At 39.2% G+C, this 23,266-nt stretch overlaps 1 protein-coding gene across 23 annotated transcripts in view; it reads right to left on the bottom strand.

Moving 5' to 3' along the window:
- NRCAM (neuronal cell adhesion molecule) overlaps nt 1–23,266 on the bottom strand; it is a 153,257-nt gene that overhangs the window by 88,233 nt on the left and 41,758 nt on the right. For all 23 annotated transcript variants that reach the window (XM_069851606.1, XM_069851614.1, XM_069851633.1 and 20 more), the window contains exon 2: nt 15,319–15,413. The gene's annotated coding sequence lies outside the window, so the exon portion shown is untranslated. The remainder of the gene's footprint in view (nt 1–15,318; nt 15,414–23,266) is intronic.

Here is a 23,266-nt window from a genome sequence, read left to right as displayed (position 1 = left end):
TTTGTGCTCAAAGCTTCACAGCATTTTCAGGCACTACCTGGACCAAGCAGTTCACAGACTCGGCTACTGCTAAGACCATGCAATGACACTTTGCAGGTTGTATCAAAGCTTCTCCCTCTCTCTTAGCATGCTGGTGTCTTCAGCAGATTTCCTTATCAACTATGTGAATGAGCACAGATGTACAAACAATCTTTTTTTCAAATCTGTAGGGATCCTTTATTTGGTTGGGTTTTCCAAGTGGAAAAAAGCTCTGCATAGCTTTGTCACAAAAAAGCAGCAGTCGCTAAGTCTATAAGCATCAAGAAGCTTTATCTGATGGCAATAAACCATATACTTTGTACTATAAAGGTAGTCAGGTTCTTTAAACATGAAAGAAGTACCAACCGCTTTACTAACAAGTTTAGAAGGATGACAATAGGCACAAGAAGTTTTACAAGAAGTTTTTGCTAAACTAGTTGTAGTTTTAAAGACACACTACTTAAAAATTCATAATTAATATATACAATCTTACTGAATACAGAATGTAATGAGAAATAAATTAACCCTACTTGATAAAAGAAAGCATACTTTTTGAAGAGAAATTAATGCAGTCCTCTGGTAGAGGGAGTAGGTAGAGTCTTTCCTTTTGCCACTTGACTAAGATTGAGTGCTGCAGTAGGCAGACACAAAAGGGACTTTCTCCTGTTCCCAGAGATCCTGTCCATCCTTTTTCCATGCTGTCATTTCTTGCTTTAAAGGAATTACAAGGAAAACAAGGCAAGGATAAAAGCATTTTGTGAATAATACACAGATTTAATTTTTATTGCATTTAGCCAGGCTGAATATTTACTTTCTTCTGTCATTTTGCCACTAGATTAGGTCCATAATTTACTTACAAAACTTTTAGTATCAATTTTAACATGAGAGGGGTATATCCTCTTTCAAAACAACTTCACCCTTTTTAATTCATGGCTGCTTTGGTGGCATTTCAAAAACTAATGAATATAATAACAGATGACTGGATGACAGGTTTCAAAGAAATGTTTTTGCTTTCTGTGGCTAAACATTTGACAGTTTTCTTGCAGAAATGTGTTCCCTGAATAACACTTCATAGAAATTCAACAAAAAGGATTTATAACTCCAAAGTTGTAAAAGCCAAAACCACATGAACTGTAATTATTTTAGAAACTAAAGCGGCCATCAACATTTGTATATCCAGCCTTTGTTGTTTTGTTCTAGCACTGTACACTGTCATTATCTGTTCTTTCAGCAGAATTAAAAAGCTTTACAAACTGCTGATACTCGGTCATTTACTCTTTAGTGAAGCCAGAGAGCTTTACAACATTACCAGACCACGTCACATACCGAAAGACACTTAGCTACTGCAAAAGAGGGCTCCTGATGCCAGACAGATTACATTATTGAACTATTACAGTACTCATATCTGTTAATTTTTAGAAGACCCATGGGAAGTCATGAATCTCAAAACAAAACCAAAAGCCTCTGTGGAATAAATATGAGATTATGTATTCTTCAGCATGCCTTATTTAACAATGTTTCTGCTTTGGAGTCCACAAATCCTATATAGATTAATCATTTTATAAAAGCTTAAAAATGTTGATGCTCTATAGATACTTGTCCAAATGTAACAGTTTCTCTATTTCCCAAAGGACTTAAAAGGGTTGCAAAAAAGGGCACAATTACAGAATTTTCATATCACAAATTTTAGATTTCACCTTTTGCAACAGAGGGAATGCAATCCCTGGTGTTTAATTAGAAATCTGAAATAACCCGTGACATTTTACTATTCCAATACCGACCTAAACTGAAAAGTGATACTGTAAAGTGTTTTTCCCCACTGATGATAGCGCCCACATAATCCAATCTAGCGCTCTTTACTGATCACATTACAGGTTCAGTGAGATTTTAGCTCAGCTCTATTTAAAACTGAGGTTATTCTTCCCACCTCTGCCTAATAAGTTTAAGGTCAAAACTTTTACGTTTCTATCCTTAGACTTATACATGCTAGACTAGGTTCCACAAAATCCACCTGACAAACCAGAGATACTATCCCTAACTCTTCATAAAGTTATAGACCACTGCAGGTCTGCGCCCAATTTAATTCCATCACTAGCAGTCTTCCAGCTAGCTCAATGAACAAAGGAATGAACAAGATTTTAACAGGTAAAATACCAAATGAGTGGTTTAGCTGGCTCTCATAGGAAGGCAACACCTATCAGCAGGGAGAAAGTCAGGCAGGCTGATAGGTGCCAAGATCTTTTGCTCTCTAAGCTGTTGGAAGCTGTAGATCCATCTGTCTACATGCTAGAAGTTGACAAGTCACCACGTTAGCAAGAAAATTACAGTGACAGAGGATGGTGTGCTCCTTCAGCCATTTCCTATCATGAATGAATGGTGAGGAATTTTGGTATCACAAAAAGCAATGGCTTCCTAACTGCAGTTTAGTGATAATGTCCAAATAAGGGCCAAATGTCACATTCTTTGTCACTTGGCTTTCGAATGAAATTAAAAAAAAAAAAAAAGCATAGACACCTTTGTATGGATCTTCCTAGCTGTGTAGAACAGTACAGATGAAAAGAGCTTGACAAAAATCAATTGGAAAAGTAAATTAAATAATCTGAACCTAATTCTATCAGTTTTCATATACCACTACAAATATAATCTCATCACAAACACCCAATGGTAATAAATGAAATCCTAAATTAGTAACATAATAGGAATTCTACTGCTGAGTCCAATTACACACAATTATATCCAAACACGTTCCTTAAATCAAATAAGGTTGTTGCCTGGCTGAGTACAAGTACCAAAGGAACTACACACCCTGGTACAAAGTGGTTGCCTCTTGGAAATAAAATGGAGGTTACCCTGAACTAACGTATTTTATATTCAAGAAAGGAGTAACCTGCTTTCCCAAGGTCTACGACAAGAAAGCAGGGTGCAGCAGAGCACCTGAGAGCAAAGGTGCTGTGCAAACTACAGCTCACAGGCTCCACAGAGAAGCTACTGTCAGACACAACATGTCACAGGCAGTTATTGTACTAAACAGACAAGGAAGGTAACTGCATGCATAACAAAGATAAGTGCTGACATCTGTCAAGATACAAATTCACATACCACATAGTGCCCTTACAGTCTGTTTGTGTCCTAAGCCTGTGTTCTCTGTAACCTTTCTCTCATACGCTCACTTCTCTGTGTAACATCTCTTCTTCCTGAAGGTTCCCTGCAGCCCAGAGGGCAAGATCTTTAAATAACCTACCACCAACTATCATATCTTTCTATGAAGTAGGCTTCAGCAGAGACCTGCACTGAACAACAGGTGTAGGAGAAGAGCTGAAGCTTCGTCAGAAGAGGAGATGATGTGCTGCAGCTGCAAGAAGAATTACGGGTGCAGGAACATTCATTGTTACAATCTGCCACTCGGTGTTTATAGAATTTGTTTATTTGTATTTTTCCAGGGAAGAAAATCTTTTTCTTGAGTAGTTAGGTCATTCATCACTGGACACTGTGCAACTTCAGGGTATTCATTAGCTCAGTGATGAACAAACTGATAATATCAAATGCTGTATGTGCAAGTCACAAGGTCCTACATGAACAACTTGGACCAAAACCACAGACAACAGACACTGGCTTGCCAGCACTGAAGGCCACAAGGACATAAGCACCTAAGTCCAGAGAAGAACTCACATTGTTCATTTGGGCATCTTCATTCCCTATTACACTGAACACAAAAGAGACAGATGTTGGTGCATAGTTTTTATAACAACTAGCAAACTCAGTGAGGAAATGCCTATCACAACCAACAAACTACTGATTTATTTTTTTTTCTTTCTACTGAGAGTTCAAAGTACTGTTACATCAGCATGAAACCAGAAATCAGAGCTGAGAACCTGGTGTGCAGTCATGAGACCACATCACAACTCTGAGTGTGGAAGAAGGATGCAGCAACATTTTACACAGTAGGGTGGTAAGGCAACTATGGAGTAGAAGGAAACCTGTTTTGGAGAGAAACTGCATAAGGAAAGAAACAAGATTCAATTGTTAATGTAGAAAAATAACTCTTATGGTTCCCATTAAATCCCACAACCACTTTTAACATCTGCAGGAATACTTTGTGTCTTTCCAGCCTTTTATATCAACTAATTGAATTCATCAACATTTCATTAACCAAAGATCCAAAGTGCTGCATCTAAAACATTTATACTTTTTTACATTCCTCAACCACCTCACTGTTCTAGCAAATATCCCAAAGGTCCAAAAAGAACAAAATACTGTCTTTATTCTTTTAACAGAAAGGCTGTGCCAGCTGAATCAATGAAATATGGAGAAGTATAGTGGAAAAAAGTGTTAAAATATTTACTTCATGCAAACTGTAGTCACCTGATTCTTGAGGGCCCTGTAAACAGCCCAAGGCAACTAATGCTGCCCTTTAGGTATGCGACTAATTTGGAAGAATGGTTGCTGTATGTTATTCCACATCATCATTCAAGATACATCTCTCTCTCACGAGTTTTACAACTGCTTGAAAGACACCAACGGGTGGAAGCGTGCTGTTCTGCAATCTGCTGTTCTAGGCATGAAGGAGCTTCAATACTGTCAAAGCCTGTGTGGCCTGAGAGCTGCCATTTCACAGAGGACTAGAGAAACTTGTCTGAACAAATCTAAACTAGTAGAAAGATATGACAGTTGGTGGTAGGTTATTTAAAATATACCTACAGGGTTTAATTCTTTCTTGCAACCTTTTTTCTCTTTTCTCTGGCTGGAAAACATCCACTCCTGCCAGCCAAACATCCATTTGCCTTTGAAGTACTTCCTGAGAATTTAATTGCCCGGTAAACTGCCAACAAAACTTTCAAGATGTAGACCAGCCCTGAGAGACTCCAGGGGGAACAGCCTGTAATGCTTAATTCATCTTTCCGCGGTCTGTCAGGAAGGCAGAGTTGCTCTACAGACCTGCAGTCACAAAATCGGGTTTTGCCTGGACAGAGTTCACTGAGCGATATACCGCCCTGTACACGAGGTAGTGGTTCTCACCAAACACAAACCGAAGCGACCTTGGAGCAATGCTTTTAAGAACTGGAATATTTATTCAGATGATTATTGGATCCAGCTACGTACGCACTACAACTCAAATTTGAGTGTTTCATATTTGAAAACATGTTTCTTAGACCATTTAAACTTCTCCAGTTATTTAAACTCTCTTACATCCTTCTTTCGCTCTTGGCAGGTTTTCTAAATTGACTGCTTACCATATATTTCAAGTTGGCAAGGTCTAATCATGACACATCACAATAAATACAGTGGAGAGGAGCATTAAGTTACTAAAAGATTATTTACTTTTTAGTCACTGAAACAATTTTAGATTCTTACTTTCAAACCTTCCCAAAATTTTCCATAATACAGCAAAAGGACTCAAAATTCTTGCAAGACATGAGATATGAAAATTAAAATGGAGTATTTTTTTTTAAAGAAAATGCCAAATAATTGCAGTAAAAATCCTAAAACTGCTGAAAAAAATTCACAATACTGTAAATTATGTACTTCATGCAGTTTTGGAAAATCTGTTATTTGCCAGGAAAACATAAATTGAGGTAAAACTGAACTGCAGTAATGCCTAGTATTGTATGAATAATCTATTTATTTTTCTTGCTTGCAAACAATTGCTTCACAAAAAAAAAAGCTTATGTTAGAATAGAGACTGTTAATCACTCATGACACATTTTATTATGCGTATTTTAGTGAATACTTTTTATATTGGCAACTCTGAAAAAAATTCTGAACATTAGATACTCAGGCCTGTTAAGTGTGTTGGAATATATTACCATGAAGGGCTAACCTTAACTGTGTTATCGCATTATTAATTAAAGATAAGATTTTTCCATGGAAATTAATGCTAAAAAGATATTACTTCAATAGCTCAAATATTATTTCTTCAGAACCTTCATACACTGTATTTTCCACTGCTTCTCCCATTTCACTAAGAACTTTCTCCCATTCAGTGCTTTGTAACCTTTCCATCTAATTAAGCGTGTCCTAGCAACTCAGCAGCTAGAAAAGCACAGAAAATACAGAGTAGCTGACTAGCAGACGAACAGCAGACATTAAAAGATTTGTGAAAATGGTAAATCATTTAGAAGAAATCATGGAAAGTAAAAATATTTTGGAAGCCCCAGACTGTGTACCTCTATATTCCCTGGATCTTTCTATTCAAATTCTCTATCATTTTTTAAAATACTTGAATGTATGTACACTTGTAGAATGAAGAACAGAGATCAAGAAGGGTTCTCTTAAGTCACAGCCTGAAAAAACTGTATTTAATCATATTTTAACTTTTATTTATACAGTTCAAACTGTTACTGTATTCTCACTTAAGTCTTTCACCCAGAAGTGCACTCATGACTAACAGTTACACAACTAGATGACCCATTAGGGGCACATCTGCTTTTAATCTTGAGATTCTGTACAGCCTCTGGGTTTCTGAGACTAAATAATACTAAATAATACTAAATAATGCAATTTAAGTTTTGAAGTCATGTTTTTTAATTATCTTCCAAGAAGTGCTAATTTAAAGAATTAGTTTTCTTAAAAGATTTCTATCTTTTAACCTCAGTTAACGTCTCTGAAAAAAGAGAAAACCATTCTTTGTGCAGAAAAATATAACTCCTTCCTTCATTACCATCTTCAACCTTTCTTGTCCTCTCTAAATTTACCTCTGTACCTCTTGTAATCATGTCCTAACATAGTGTGTACTTTTGTCAGGCTGAACTAGCGTGAAAGAATCTCTTAAGTAAAATAGGTACAGAATATTAGGGGTGAGAGGGTGGAAGCTTTTGTAAGCTTTTGATCATGTCTGATAATGTGAAATCAATGAGATTTGGAAGTACATATCCAAGGTCTAACAGGAGTAAAAAATGGCTCAGGAATGGTCTCATTTCAGGAACAGCACAGGCTGATAATTACCACTGGTAATTACCAAACATGTACAGCATCTGTTGATGCAAAGGACACATGCCTACAAACGCAAGCAGCACCTATTAGGTCTGGCAAAGACACAGAAAGAACATGAAAGTCAGGGAGGTCCTCTGACTGATTACTGATTGGGTTGTTCAATCTTCCACAAGTATCTTACATCCAGAGAAATCCTGTGCTTTGAAGATTATCTCTCTCTCTCTCTTTCACACACATCTGTGCAGTAAGGTGTGTGCTGTTCACAGCAAAGAGATTTATTAAATTGGAAATGTTCTTGTAGGATAAACCTTTAGTGTTTATCCCTCCCTTGCAGGCATAAAGTTCATTAAGAAGAATATCTGTGTTAGACCTCCCTTGAATGGAAAGCAGAACCATATGCACTGTACACATTACCACTTCCTGTTTACCTGAAATCTAGAAGTCTACATACTATACCAGAACTCAAATGTAATATAGCATGGGTGGAAAATGAAAGACATAGCACTTCTTGAGATACAAAATGAGATTCCTAAAATGCACTTTTAAAAATATTAAAATAACTAAGAATGAGTATTTCATTAAAAAAAAAAAGAAAAAGGCAAAAATAAAAAGACCAACAAAAACCCCCAACAAACTGGAACCCTTATATTAAAGTCTGTGGTCTGCTTCTAGACTTATTTTTAATCTTCAACTAATAAGCACTTCTGACTAATTTCCTTTCTTACATACCTTCAGTCTGATTATTGCATTGTCATATGCAGCACCATGGGGATAAAAAGCAAGAAATAAAAAGCGCCAAGAATGCCTTGGGCTAGGCTTGAAGTAAGGGAAAGAAAACTATCTACTGCAAATAACACAGATATTTGAGCAATGGTACAAGTAAAGACAGAAAGGAACCCTTGGTAGAAAAAAATGAAATGAAAACACAAAAATCAGCTTTCTACCAGAAGGAGAGACCAAGGAAAAACTCAGGATTGCTTGTCATAGGACATAAATACAGAACAATGCCTGAACATCTGATATACCTACCTGCAGTAAAAAGATGAACATTAGTTATCTGTCCAGCCTTCCATCCACAGACAACATCTGTGTTGCTGGGACTAAATTTCTCATTCTGTTTTGCAAATTATATTTTAGAAACAGAGTAAATTATGAGAATCCTAGTAAAGCTAGGACATTGGCCATCAAACAAAGGCTGAAGCCCTCCCGATACTAAAATGCAACACATTTGCTGCCTTCATTATATTCCTTACATTTTATTGAAGCATAAATCTGTCTATTGAAGCATAAATACGTCTGTTCATTAAATTTACTAACTTTTCCATAAATTTTTAATAAAACAGCATCTTGTTTTCTTCTCTTATTATACAGAATAATAGTGACTTAAAAGAACATTTTATTCCTCTCCATGTTTTAACTGTTATCATTTGTCCACTAAATCCAGCTGGTCTTCTAACTGATTTTGTAAGGTCATCTTTTGTGTCATACAGCATCACAAGTTTTTCCAAAATACCGATTATGTTCTTTCTTTCACTTTCTTTGTTTATTACTACATCCTGCTGAAAATGTGAGCATGAGCTAACACGCTGGCAAACTACTCTATAAAAAAAAAATCAGCATTTCCAAGCTTTCCACATGACAGATTTAGGGAAAAAAAAGATGTCTCTGGGAATTTTTGTACAAAAGGTCTTGGTACAAAGCCACAATCTCTCAGTAATATGCTTCCTTGCCCATTTCTCACATTTACATGCTCTGTAAAATTTTTAATAGAATAGGACTTTAAACAGGTAGTATAATGCTTCCAAACAGTATCTTGGTATTTCATAAAGTACCGAGATAGGGTGTTTCAGGGTTTTTGTACATTCCCTGTACCAAACTCCAAAGTCTGAGGAAGGAGGATTGCAGAAAACACAGAGCCAGCCTTCTTGAAGGTGCACTACAAAAAGCCAAGAGGTGGTGGTCACAAGTTAGAGGAAGGATAAGTTCAATCAGACTTAAATAAAAAAAAGTTCTCAAAGGAGAGCAGTTAAGGACATACCAAGCTGTTCAAGGAGCCTGTAAAATCTCCTCCCCTGGAGTTTTTTAAAGCTGAATGAGACAAAGCTCTGAACAATCTGCTCAGACACTCAAGTTTGCCTTGCCTTGAATAGGAGGTTGGACTGGATGCTTTCCAGGCCCACCGGATGACCTCGAAAACCGAATTATGTTATTTTTCTATTAACTGCATAGAGTTGAGAGTCTTTAAAGATTAAATTGTATATTTTTGTCATACAGAGTAGCTGAAATAAGTAAAAGCATGTTTACTAAGCTTCCATTGAGGCATCACTATTTTAGCAGGGAAAAGTTACTAATACAACTATATAAACCTGACTTCCAAACTTCAGGAGGCTTTAAGTCACAACTTATTATGATAAAAGAATCCTATATGGTAACAGAAGGTAAGTTAACTTCATTTTCAAAGATCTTCACAGAGAGTTTTAGTCATTTCCAGTAGTTTCATTATCAACAAGAAACAGTAACAAAATAATTCCCCTAAAGTTGCCCACTCTATACTAACAACAGGATATTTAACAATGGATGAAAAATAGTGAGAACGGGTGCAACATTTTCAGAGGAGGAAAATAATACTAGTTTGATTAAGAGAACTGGGAAAAGAAAAAAGGAACAGTGGAAAGAAGCCGTCAAATTCATAGGCTGAAATTTCTGCAGCAGCTCACTGATCTCCTGTTCGCCCTCATTTCTAAATACTTTTCTGCTCCTTGTTAGCACTTACACACCAACTCTTTTTTTCTGCTTGCACATGTTTCAGTGGACATACAGGTGGCTGGATAAGATAAATTAGAAAATAATTAAAATTGCCTATAAAAAATTGTGTTCCTCTTTAATTGGATCAATTCCCATTGATTAAATAACTACGTTGTTAATTTAACTGAGGCATCCAAGCTCCTAAGATGAGGTAGAATAAATTCATGCCTTAATATTCCTGGTTCCTGCCTTCTGTGTTTCACAGTGTTAGTTGGATACTAATGGACACAAGCAGCAAGGAAAAAATACATGACACTTAAATATATTCCCAAGACCTTTCACCACTGCTTCTCTCACAGGAAGCTGAAAGCTCAGAAAGCTTTCAAAGACATAGAAAACAAACACAGAACAAAAACTTGTTTAATGTTTCTTTTCATTACTTTACCTCCCTCCCCTTTAAACACTACGTTAAAAAAAACGCTATAAAATGTTTATTTATGGCATCTATGGTTGTATTAATGGTCAATGCAGGAACGAACTCAAACTTGCAATAACTCATGTAGCGTAAAACTGATACCTCTAAGTCATCACCAAAAGTTCTTGTGAAAAAACTCTGTGTATAAGTAACTAAGGATTATATATTTTCCTTATATGCTGTCCTATTTTAGCATATGAAAAAAGACATATTGCAAGAAAGCTAAAAAAGGAACATGTGAAGAAAGAGGTCCATTTCATAGAATCATAGAATCAAAGAATCACCAGGTTGGAAAAGACCTCCAGGATCCTTGAGTCCAACAATTCCTATCTACCACTAAACCATGTCCCTGAGCACCTTGTCAACCCGTCTTTTAAACACCTCTAGGGATGGTGACTCAACCACCTCCTTGGTGAGCCTGTTCAAGTGCCCAATGACCCTTTCTGTGAAATTTTTTTTCCTGATATCCAGTCTGAACCTCCCCTGGCGGAGCTTGAGGCCATTCCCTCTTGTCCTGTCCCCTGTCACTTGGGAGAAGAGGCCAGCTCCCTCCTCTCTACAACCTCCTTTCAGGTAGTTGTAAAGAGCAATAAGGTCTCCCCTCAGCCTCCTCTTCTCCAGGCTAAACAACCCCAGCTCTCTCAGCTGCTCCTCGTAAGACCTGTTCTCCAGCCCCTTCACCAGCTTTGTTGCTCTTCTCTGGACTCACTCTAGAGCCTCAACATCCTTCTTGTGGTGAGGGGCCCAGAACTGAACACAGTATTTGAGGAGCGGTCTCACCAGTGCCGAGTACAGAGGGAGAATAACCTCCCTGGACCTGCTGGTCACGCCGTTTCTGATACAAGCCAAGATGCCATTGGCCTTCTTGGCCCCCTGGGCTCACTGCTGGCTCATGTTCAGTCGCTGTCAACCAACACCCCCAGGTCCTTCTCCTCCAGGCAGCTTTCTAGACAGACTTCTCCTAGTCTGTAGCACTGCATAGGGTTGTTGTGTCCCAAGCGCAGGACCCGGCATTTGGCCTTGTTAAACCTCATGCCATTGGACTCATCCCAGCGGTCCAGCCTGTTCAGATCCCTTTGCAGAGCCTCCCTACCCTCCAGCAGATCGACACTTCCACCCAGCTTAGTGTCATCCGCAAACTTGCTAAGGGTGCACTCAATGCCTTCATCCAGGTCAAAGGTCATTTTATTTAACCAATTTACATGCAAGGAAATAAAGTCTGTGAATTGAGAAAAAAAGTTGGGCAAATCCTAACATTTCTTGCAAACACTACAATTATCCTTGAAACCACACATTTACTGCATTTGGGCAGGCTTTAGTAGGGCTACAGTGGTTCTGATCCTTAAATAAGTTACAACTACTTCTGTTTATAACTCTGCTTAGCTGCAAATGAATTTATGAAAAATATCAGTTTATTATCATTAAATAAATGCTTTTAACATAAACAAATCCATGTTTTTTACAACAGAAACAAGCAGCGTTCCTTTCCTACAGCCTCCCATTTTCCAGACCATTAAAAATGTCTCTGATTTCTCGAGGGAATTTCTGTCACTTAAAAATACTTACATCTACATTCTTGAATAAGAAACACTTTTCATTCTGTCTTTGCTGATGTTATGAAACTATACATTACTGAAATATGCTTCCTTTTTCCACATGATTTCTCCTGTCAAGTTTCCTATATTTAACTAGATGATATGCCAGTCCTATTAGAATGAGACATTTCTCACAATCAAAGTTTTACAAGGAATAATGTAAATTTTAAAAATTGTACTTATTATAAATAATTCCTCTGATTCCTACCAAGGTTTCCTTTCTTCAGTCTGCTTGTTATAGAAACAGCCATAATACAGTGTCTAACCTTTTTTTTGTCTTTATTTTCCACCTCTGTCAGCAAATCATTTTATTAGCAAGGACACAGCGAGGTAGGAACATAAGCAGTTGCTACATAAACAATGTTGACAACAGCTATGTTGCTGACTTCACACCACTTAGAATACTTCCAAATCTGACAATGTTTAAATGACTACTTTAAAATACATGCCATCAAAAAATAAGCATTATTTTAGAAACACACATGCAAGTCAGCCAAAGTAAAACCAACAGTATTTTTTTTAAACAAGCCGTGAACTGGGGAGACACTGATTTCATGGAGCAACCCTGCCAGCAGCACCTGCTGGGACTGAGACAGTCTGAGCAGAACAAGCCAGCTAATGGCTGGCTCATGGGATGACTGGAGAGCAGCAGATGTTGTTTATCCTGACTTTTGCAAGGCTTTTGACGTTGTCTCCCATAAAATCCCATAGACAAACTGATAAAGTACAGACTAGACAAAACGGGCAGTGAGGTGGGCTGGAGCCTGGCTGAACTACCAGACTCAAAGGGTTGTGATCAGCGGGAAGTCACTGCTGGTGTAGCCAAGGGATCAATACTGGGGTCATTACTGTTTAATCAATTAATAATCGGGATGGGACACAGTGCACCTTCAGCAAGTTTGGTGACGGCACAAACTGCGAACAGTGGCTGATACACCAGCTGGTTGCACTGGCATTCAGAGGAACCTCAAAAAGCTGAAGCCAAAAGGAATCTCAGGAAGTTCAAAAAAAGGAAATACAAAGTTCCATACCTGGCAAGCAGTAACCTCAGGCACCAGTACAGGATGGGGGACGACCAGCTGGAAATCAGATCTGCAGAAAAGCACCTAGGACTCCTGGTGGATTCCAAGTAGACTATGAGCCAGCAGTGAACCCCTGTAGCAAGGAAGGCAAATAGCATCTTGGGCTATCTTAGGAAAAATGTTGCCAGCAGGTCAGGGGAGATCATCCTTTCCTTCTACTTAGCAGTAGCGAGACAGGAATGCTGTGTCCACTCATGGGCTCCACAGTGCAAGCAAAACATAAGCACCCTAGAGCGAGTCCAGTGAAGGACTGCAAAGATGATTAAGGGATAGGAGAATGTGACATATGTGGTGAGACAGAAAAAGCTGGGACCGTAGCCTGGGGAAGAGAAGGCTCGGGGAGGTATAAATATCTCATGTGGGCAAGGGTAAACAACACTTTTCAGGGCACAAATTAAAACAGATGAAATTCCATCTGAATAAAAGAAAGCACTTTACTGCAAGTGTGGTCAAGCATTTGACTCACTTGTCCAAAGAGCAAGCTGCTCTATTTGACCGTGGTTTGAGCAGCAGAGGTGTTGGACTAAACCATTCCAACTCCAGGTAAGCTACGGTTCTTTGAGGAAGAGACAAAAAGAGGGCAACTGTATCTGAGTAACATGGACCATGGACTTAATGTCAGTTCTATTCTCTGCACAGACCAAGCCTTCCATAAAAATAAACAGTTCCCTGGCACATCAGTTGCCTTTATCTGACTGTGTTCTACGAAGGTAAGTTGTTTATTAGACTTAAGAAAAGACCCGTTGTTCAGATAATACAAAACAAATTCTCTTTCTCTGGCATACATTTCCTGATGCTCAAGCTTGTAGGTCGAGCCAGTATGAGAACTACCTAATATAGAGATTAAGACCATGTATTTGCTTTCACTAGTCAAATAAATCACTTTACTGTCTACTACAATGTCCCATTGTATCAGCAAACACCCATCACGTTAACCGATTCCTTTGCTTTCCCTCCAGTCAGCACTCAAGTGGTAAAGCTAGTTTAACCACAACAGGCTAATGGGAAATCACACTTATCCATTCACCATGCCTGTTCTGGTGCATCAATGTACTGGCAGTTTTGTTTTACGGCTGTAGGAAAAATGAGAGAAATCAAGAGAACATCACAGAGAAAAGCTAGAACATCTCACTCTTTAGGAACAGGCACCTGTGCACTGACCCAATTAGACATTTAAACACTTGTCACTTTGGAGCTGGCTGGCTGTCATTCATCCAAGTAGCTCCAGGGGACGTATTGTATGGTGGCATTCCCTGACAGAAGAACTGGAGCTTTGGAGGCAATGAGGGCACAGCGATAGGGTGCCAGGATCCTGGTGAGCGAGAGCAGCCAGCAGCCAAAGAACCTCAGAGCTTCCTTAACTTGGTTACCATCCAAAAAGCCTTTCAGAGTTTTCAATGGTTATCTTTTTTTTTCAGAGCAGACTAGTTTGAAAACCTTACAGTAACAGTCCTCTTTATCCAAAGCTACATTTAACTCTTGAGTGGCTTAACTCAAGAATCATTTCAGAAGAGATCCCTGGAAGATTAGAAAGAGGATGCATTAAATGTTACTCCTAGTTACACCGCTAGCATGTAATTCCAAAGTCACAATTATTCATTGTTTATCTCCTCTCTTCTCCATTTTAAACATTATTGATGTTTTCAGATCTGTCTCTGCCTGAAAACAAGGGATAAAACACTGTGCAGCTACCCATGCCTATGCACTATAAAAGATAGAAAAGGCCTGGTCTAGTAGACTGCATACAATACTGTATTCAAGACCCCCAAATCAGATTTTTCATTCAAACAAATCAGATGTTAAAACACAGATGACTATTCAGCAGCTACTGCAGACTTAAAGCAAGACTATCTCTGTTCTTATGCTGAAAGATTTATGCAACTCAAATACGAAGGCTGGGAGGGGTTGGAAGAGGGCTAAAAAAAAAGAAAAATCTAAGCTTACTTCAAAACTTCCAAAACAAGCATTTTACCACTGGGACCCAAACTGTGAGAGTAAAGAATTCTGAATGTCACCAGATCTGTGATCTATGCTAGAAGAAAATAAACTTCTCGATTTTGGTACAGAAATAGTTCTGATTCCTGTGTCCATTTTTCCAGACTCCCTTTTTTACTAGTTGACTTGTCCTGACACCTGTTCTCTCCAGCAAGGAACATCAGAGATAATTAAGCCTCCCTTCAATGATGTGAAGCTATGGAATACTTTCAGCTGCTCTTCTAGTTAACCTACTTGATATAAGCCCTTCAGTTAAAAGCTGAGCTGATATTTTAAAAACTATATTAATCACAAACTGTTAACTCAAACATGGAAATGCACATAAAAGCAGAGCACATATATAAATACCCTGAGGGTACTTAACAGAAACTGATCAGAAAGATAGAAACTTAACAGACAGAATCTTGATGTCTGTAGCTTTTTTTTCCCCCAGTTTGGACAGGAAATTAAAATCTAGAGGGGAAAAAAAATATCTTACCTTTGTACAAATAGCTTCAGAGTGAGATGGTCTATCTTTTTACTTTTTCTTCTTTCTTATCCCCTGTATGATAGGTCTTTATGTTACTGTCTTGCCTGAAAAAAATAACATACAACTTGAAATATTTATAGAGGTCAATAATTATATTCACAGCTAAACTGCAATAAATACATCAGAAGTATCTTGATAAAGCTGCAATGCTAAATCCAGTTAAGTAAAGTGGAATGGAATTTTAACAGGAACTAATTTACATCAGTGGGGCTGAAGAAAAAGTAAGCATTAGCCACAAAAGAAGTTTCCTAGGTTTCTTAATCATGTTTTGCATTTAGCTTTCCGAAATAACATAGCTGGTTACATCAGATCATACCAGACCACTCATGCAGTTATCCAGGTTTGCTGTATCACCAGTGAAAAACAGGCAGTGCTTCACAGAGCTTGAACAAGCCAATAGGGAAGCCTAAGCGCATCTTTCTTGCATTCAGTAGCCTAACTTAAGGCCCCCCAGGTATCTCTCTCTCCTCTGGATCAAACACTTCAGTACTCTTTGGGATACAGGTGCACAAAGACAACTGCTGGAAGAGGTCACAGCAGCTGAAATCAAGCCTCTATGGCAGGAAAAGACTTCAGTCACAGCACTTGCGCAGAAAAATAGAAATCTGGGCTTACAGTCAATTTGTAACCCCCCCTGATTTCCCACTTTCTGGAAGAATATCCTAACTTCTTGTTGAGGGATGGGACAAACTCCTTCTAACTGCCCCAGAGTAAAAACACAATACCAAAAAAGAGGAAAAAGCAGGTTTTGTTTTGAATTCAGCTACTACTTTCTTCCTTTTTTTCACAAGAATTATGCACCCAGTTTCTCTCTTCTTACTTTTTGTTACTTGAACTCCCCTTTTTAAGCATATTTGAGGTTTTGTTGAGAAGGAAGTTGCTAATTTTTTCCATTATAATGCATATGTGGAGATCATAGAATCATAGAATCGTAGAATAACCAGGTTGGAAGAGACCCACCGGATCATCGAGTCCAACCATTCCTATCAAACACTAAACCATGCCCCTTAGCACCTCGTCCACCTGTGCCTCAAACACCTCCAGGGAAGGTGACTCAACCACCTCCCTGGGCAGCCTGTTCCAGTGCCCAATGACCCTTTCTGTGAAAAATTTTTTCCTAATGTCCAGCCTAAACCTCCCCTGGTGGAGCTGGAGGCCATTCCCTCTTGTCCTGTCCCCCGTCACTTGGGAGAAGAGGCCAGCTCCCTCCTCTCTACAACCTCCTTTCAGGTAGTTATGGAGAGCAATGAGGTCTCCCCTCAGCCTCCTCTTCTCCAGGCTAAACAACCCCAGCTCTCTCAGCCATTCCTCGTAAGACCCATTCTCCAGCCCCTTCACCAGCTTCGTTGCTCTTCTCTGGACTCGCTCCAGAGCCTCAACATCCTTCTTGTGGTGAGGGACCCAGAACTGAACACAGTATTCGAGGAGCGGTCTCACCAGTGCCGAGTACAGAGGGAGAATAACCTCCCTGGACCTGCTGGTCACACCGTTTCTGATACAAGCCAAGATGCCATTGGCCTTCTTGGCCACCTGGGCACACTGCTGGCTCATGGTCAGTCGCTGTCAACCAACACCCCCAGGTCCCTTTCCTCCAGGCAGCTTTCTAGACAGACTTCTCCTAGTCTGTAGCACTGCACAGGGTTGTTGTGCCTCAAGTGCAGGACCCGGCATTTGGCCTTGTTAAACCTCATGCCATTGGACTCTGCCCAGTGGTCCAGCCTGTTCAGATCCCTTTGCAGAGCCTCCCTACCCTCCAGCAGATCAACTCTTCCACCCAGCTTAGTGTCATCCGCAAACTTGCTAAGGGTGCACTCGACGCCTTCATCCAAGTCATTGATAAAGACATTGAACAGGGCTGGACCCAGCACTGAGCCCTGGGGAACCCCACTTGTCACTGGCCTCCAGCTGGATTTCACACCATTTCCCACCACTCTCTGGGCCCGGCCATCCAACCAGTTTTCCACCCAGGAGAGTGTGCGCCTGTCCAGGCCAGAGGCTGACAGTTTCCCAAGCAGAATGCTGTGAGAAACTGTGTCAAAGGCTTTACTGAAGTCCAGGAAGACCACATCCACAGCCTTTCCCTTGTCCAGCAGCCGAGTCACTTTGTCATAGAAGGCGATCAGGTTAGTTTGGCAAGACCTGCCTTTTGTGAACCCGTGTTGACTGGGCCTGATCACCCAGTTCTCTTGCATGTGCTTCATGATAGCACTCAAGATCACCTGCTCCATGACTTTCCCTGGCACTGAGGTCAGACTGACAGGCCTGCAGCTCCCTGGGTCCTCCCTGCGACCCTTCTTGTAGCTGGGCACAACATCAGCCAGCCTCCCATCCAGTGGGACTTCCCCAGTCTTCCAGGACTGTTGGAAGATGATGGAAAGGGGTTTGGCCAGCACATCCACCAGCTCCTTCAGTACTCTTGGATGAATCCCATCCGGCCCCATAGACTTGTGGGTGTCTAGTCAGGCTAGCAAGGCTCTGACCACCTCCTCTTGGATCATGGGAGCCTCATTTTGCTCCTCTAGCTCCTGGATTTGTACACAGACAGAATAACTTTCTTTACAGTTCAAGACTGAGGCAAAGAAGGCATTAAGTACCTCAGCCTTTTCCTCATCCCCTGTCACTGTTGTTCCTTCTGCGTCCAATAGGGACTGTATGGTCTCCCTAGTCCTCCTTTTATTATTTATATATTTATAGAAGGATTTTTTTGTTATCTTTCACAGACTTTGCCAACCTGATTTCTAACTGAGCCTTAGCCCTTCTGATTTTTTCTCTACACAATCTCACTTCCTGCCTGTAGTCCACCCAAGAGGCCTGTCCCCTCTTCCAGAGCCCATAAACGTTTCTCTTCTTCTTGATATCACTCAAGATCTCTCTGTTCAACCAAGCTGGTTTTCTGCCCTGCCAGCTTTTTTTCTGGAACATGGGGATGGCTTTCTCCTGAGCTGCTAGGATTTCCTTTTTGAAGAGCTCCCAGCCCTCATAGGCTCCCTTGCCCTTAAGTACTGTCTCCCACGAGACTTTGCCAACCAGCCTTCTGAGATGAAATTTCAAACAAGCAAGGTTCCAGTAGGATAATGAATTTTGAAAATGAGCTTCAAAAAAGGTCAAACTAAGGGTTCCCCTTACAGTCTTTTAATTTTACAATACTCTTTCTAATCAACTTTTCACTCCTGCGTAATAAAGCACTGGTAAGAACACATTATCTATGTAAACTTGGGAGTTTGGCATATCTAATTAATTTCACTGGGGTGAAATTCACTTAGGTAATTCATTTCATTACCTGCATCTTCATTCAGGCACCCAAATCCCTTCCCACCCCCCACCTCTACATTCACCTGGAACAGCTGCCTGCAAACCACGAGGACACCGATGAGCCCAAGTCAACGCAGAAATTGAATTCATAAATTTTACATACATGCACCTCCTAATTGACCACAATACTCAAAGAAGATAATGATCATATGTATTCTATTACATAAAGGTAAGAGCTACATGTACCCTGCTGTTCATGTTGCTTCCTGCCCAGTTCAATCCACCAACTCACTGTCTCCAAGACAAAACCAGAGCACACTTTAAGGAACGCTCCAGCCCGAGGGACCCTTCCAAAGGGCAGCACAGGTGAGACTGCCTAAGTTTTGATTCTCCACCCTGTACAGTCCGGCAGTTCTCCCATGCAAGGCACTGCATCCTCAGGAGCAGATTCCACCTGCCTCCATATGACATTCCAGAGTACAAGCCATGGACTTGCAGTATCAGGCTGCAAAATGCTAACTTTGATGGGCTGCAGTACAGCTCTCCCATTTTTGGATACTCTGAACTAAAAACACTTACTGCTTATTAAGGCTGCAGGAACACCACAGTACTCAGACAAAAATCAGATTATGGCCAGTCTATTTTATAGAAGGCTAATTTTCTAAAACATTAACATGTAGAGGTAGACCAGCCCTTGCCAACTAACCTACCTTGATGACAGAAATTTGTCCCTGTCTTGCTATTATTACCACTAAAGAACAGCTGTAGCCCCGAGGGCTATATTTAAAAGGTAGGCATAATCTTAAATGCAGAGATGGCTGGTGTGAAACCTCACAAACAGCAGAAAACCACAGTTCTGTTGACACTGCAGGTAACCTTTTGAAGGCTTCCAACATGCATTAAGAGAAGTGGAAAAAAAACCCACTCACCATTTGGTTCCACTTAATTCTTTTGAAGTAAACATGTTTATGTAATTATATATACAGTTTGGGAAACAATACAATGAATTACAATTTTCAGTGTTCTCTTAGGAGAAAAAAAACCTCTGATACAGTCAAACTGGTTTCAATTGCTGGGTAAGAAATGGTTAGAATTATCAGTCTCTTTTATTCCTGGACTACACACACGCTGCTCCAAAACTCAATATTTGCCATAGTTGTTCTTGACATCTGTAGCTTTAACATTTACAGTTCATGATTAGATTCTTTTGGCGTGACATTATTTATATTCTCTGATAAGTCTCTTAGGAGAGCAATTTACAAAAGTTCAAAAGTCCAAGGAAAACACAGCCATCAGGAGTTCTGTAAATCATGTGCAGAAGAGCACCTGAACATCCAAAACCCAACTCAGATGGAATGAAGAAATAAAGATGGAAACTCAGGTGTTTTTTAAGTTTGCATTCTTATTCACAGTATTAAGAGCATAAAGACTATACTTTGATGGGCTTTGTGCCATCATCTTCCAGAACTGAACAGGTAAAGTCCCATATACTCATATACTTCATACTGGCATCCTTACAGGAAAATGATGAGAGAGTGAGATAGCATGAAAAAAAAAAAATCAAGGCAAGGGCAAAATACAAAAATTTGGTTTAATAAAAGTCTACAGATTAGATGAAACATGGTTAAATTTCTGATTTTCTGTGTATTAGTTTGGCTGCTAGCGTATTGTGGAAATGTAAAGCACATGTTTTACTGTTCTATAACTGATACCATGCTTACTATGTACTCAATTTAAAAACTTGTGAAAGAACTGAAATTTAAATAGTATTGTCACTTTACAAGCTTTTCTACTAACATTGTTGATAAACTTCAGGGATGTTAAACTCTGAATGAAAAATACATAGATTGTAACACATAACTATGTAAAAAAATTCAAAATACAGAAATTCCACTTTTCCTTTATAATCTGATTGGCCAAATGGTTTTATATAAAATATATTCAAATATTCATTACAAGGTTAAGATGCTTTAATATTCTTACAGTAACCTTAAAAAGCAATAGAACGAGTCAACAACATGCAGCTTTCTCCTAAAATTAATACTGCATGTGCATATACACACACACATAATTCAGGGTCCATTTGCTTTACAGTACTGCAGAAAGTTATTTATTATAAAACATTTTCAGGGGACCTCTAAAAGTATTTGCTTTGTGACATATAAACTTTATTTAGTGTATTTAAGAGCAGTTTTATGCAATCCAGTACTACAGAGCTCCATTTTCAACCTCCTGTCATTTCTTCTTTCAGAACAAAGGAGTGATCAGAAGCCCTAAGAAAAGGAGAAGCTACCCTGTTGGTTGATGAGGTCAGAGATCCATCTTTCTGTCACATCTATCTTATCTCCAGTAGTGCTCAACCCCAGATGATTCAGAAGAGCTAATAATGGAAAAAGAATATCCTGAAAATACACCAAAAGTAACTGTTTTTTCATTTCTTATACACACATCCGCATGAAGACAATTCCTAAGGTAAGTGGTCTGGCCTATTAACATCTGTAAAAATAATGTCTTAATTTTACACATAATAATCAAAATAGAATATAATTTTCATCTGATCTTTAACATGTTGCAAAGTCATGCCCTTCCTCCATGGATGCAAATTGAAACTTCATCAATTTAATTTCCTAGACTGTTAACCAAAGTCAAATATTTAAGTAAGTTACATAGAACAGGTTCATTCTCCTCTTCAGAGGTATAAGATCCATTTCTTCATGTCAGTCCACTCCAACAAATCCAAATAACCAATACTAAGGTAGGTACACAAATCTCAACTATGTAAGTGATTGAGAAGAAACAGAATAGAAAACGGAAGTTGGCCAGTACCTTGTGCATATAGCTATATACTCCTTAGTCCTCTTCCTCCTTTTTTTTCCTGCTTTCTTTTTGTCAGCAAGAGGTGCAGATTTGTAACACGATCCCCTTCATGTTGTAATCTTCACAAAACTCTGCTGTTAAACTCTGCTGCTGCTGGATTGTGTGCAGAAGCAGATACAAGAGGAGCTGGTTCCAGCAGCCCATCGCTTTGTTCTCAGCCCTCCCAAGCTTCCCTGTGATCAGCACAGGCTTTGTGACCATACAATAGAGGTTAAACATTGCCCTGTACTTATTTCAAAGCCCAGCTAAATCTGCTTAGCTGCACGAACCTTTTAGTAAAATGATGGCCAGTGTATTAGGGCATTTTTCAATTTGTTTATTTAAGAGTCATTGGCTGTGATCAACAACAAAACAAAAATACAGTTCCTTTTCATCATACATGGTGCATAAGCAATGCAGTCAGTAAAATCAACAAGATTTTAATCAATATCTTTACCTTAATTTCCCCCTAAGCAACTACATGGAACTTTCCTCTTATCTTAGAGCTCTAGTGTCAATTTTCCTTAATGTCCACTCAACTTTGTCACTTGCCATTGATTGGGGCAATCCCCTGGTCCTCATCAACACTGCCTGAAGAAGACACGAGAGTACACTGGTACAGAATAGCACCTTTTCAACTTCTAAAGAAACCCTATTTAAAACTTTTCATTTCTGTTCTGCCACAAATCCAGACTTTATTTTTTACTGTTTTCGTGGTTTTTTTTAAAGTGCAGTTAAAATGTTTCTAACTTCAGGGGGCTTGCAGCTTTTTATAGGTAGCAGTAAGCATTCTGTCAGCATTTATTAGTAGCAACATTAGTTCAGAATAAACTCATCTGCTCCTTTGAAACCTATTCTGTTCTCAAGGCTTATTAGAACAATGCTTTTCTTCACAAAACCACAATCTCTACTTAAGATACTGCTTCAAGGCAGATTGTTAGTGAGGTTCAGAAGTGACTGCATCCACCTGACCTCTTAAACTTGCTGAAATTGAACCAGGGTATCTTAACGTAAGCTTCTACTTCACACGCAAAGGACTCAGACAAGAAAGCTAAAAAACTTGGAAAACCAGAAGTTACAACTACAGGCGATTTATTTTTGATGTGAAGATTCATCATCAAGTAACAGAAATTACTAATTTCATGGTTTTGACCATTCCATCCAAAATTATGTCCCAGATGAAAAGCTACTATATTGGCAGAATTGCCCTTAACTACTCGTTCCCTTCTGCCTTTGTCAGCAAACTATATCAAGAAATAAGTTAAGATGCAACTGACAGAACAGATTTTTTTTCTTTAATTGAATTTAAGCAGAATTTTTTTCTGAATTTAAGAGCTGAATGACAGAGGGGCTGGGCCCATCTTGTCATCTGGTCGACCAAGCCTAATCAGAATTATTTCTGCACACTGCTTCACTACAGCTGTAGACCCATTAAACACTAAATGCTCTGGAGGCCCGTTCCCCTTCAGCTTCCCACTGTGACTCCTACTTTTCAGCCAGTAGCTACTCAGTGGGCTACTCAAAACATTCACAAAATGGAAGTGGTATAGTTAATGGACAGCTCAAAACCATACCAAAATCTGTCACTTGACTGTCAGAACAGCAACTATCATAATAATTCAACTCTTTGTGATGGAGACTTAAAAGAAACTTTGAACTGGTTCTCCTCTCTCCCAATACATTTTTATTAGTAGGTTTTCAGCCATAGCAGCTATTTTTCCTTCCACAGAAATAATCATGTCTGTTTCTGAAAATGTTTACTGAGATATACACATATTTTTTTTCGTAA

Source organism: Phaenicophaeus curvirostris, chromosome 1 (assembly GCF_032191515.1).
Source record: "Phaenicophaeus curvirostris isolate KB17595 chromosome 1, BPBGC_Pcur_1.0, whole genome shotgun sequence".
NCBI classification, from domain to species: domain Eukaryota; kingdom Metazoa; phylum Chordata; class Aves; order Cuculiformes; family Cuculidae; genus Phaenicophaeus; species Phaenicophaeus curvirostris.
This window is presented reverse-complemented; position numbering and strand designations above follow the sequence as displayed.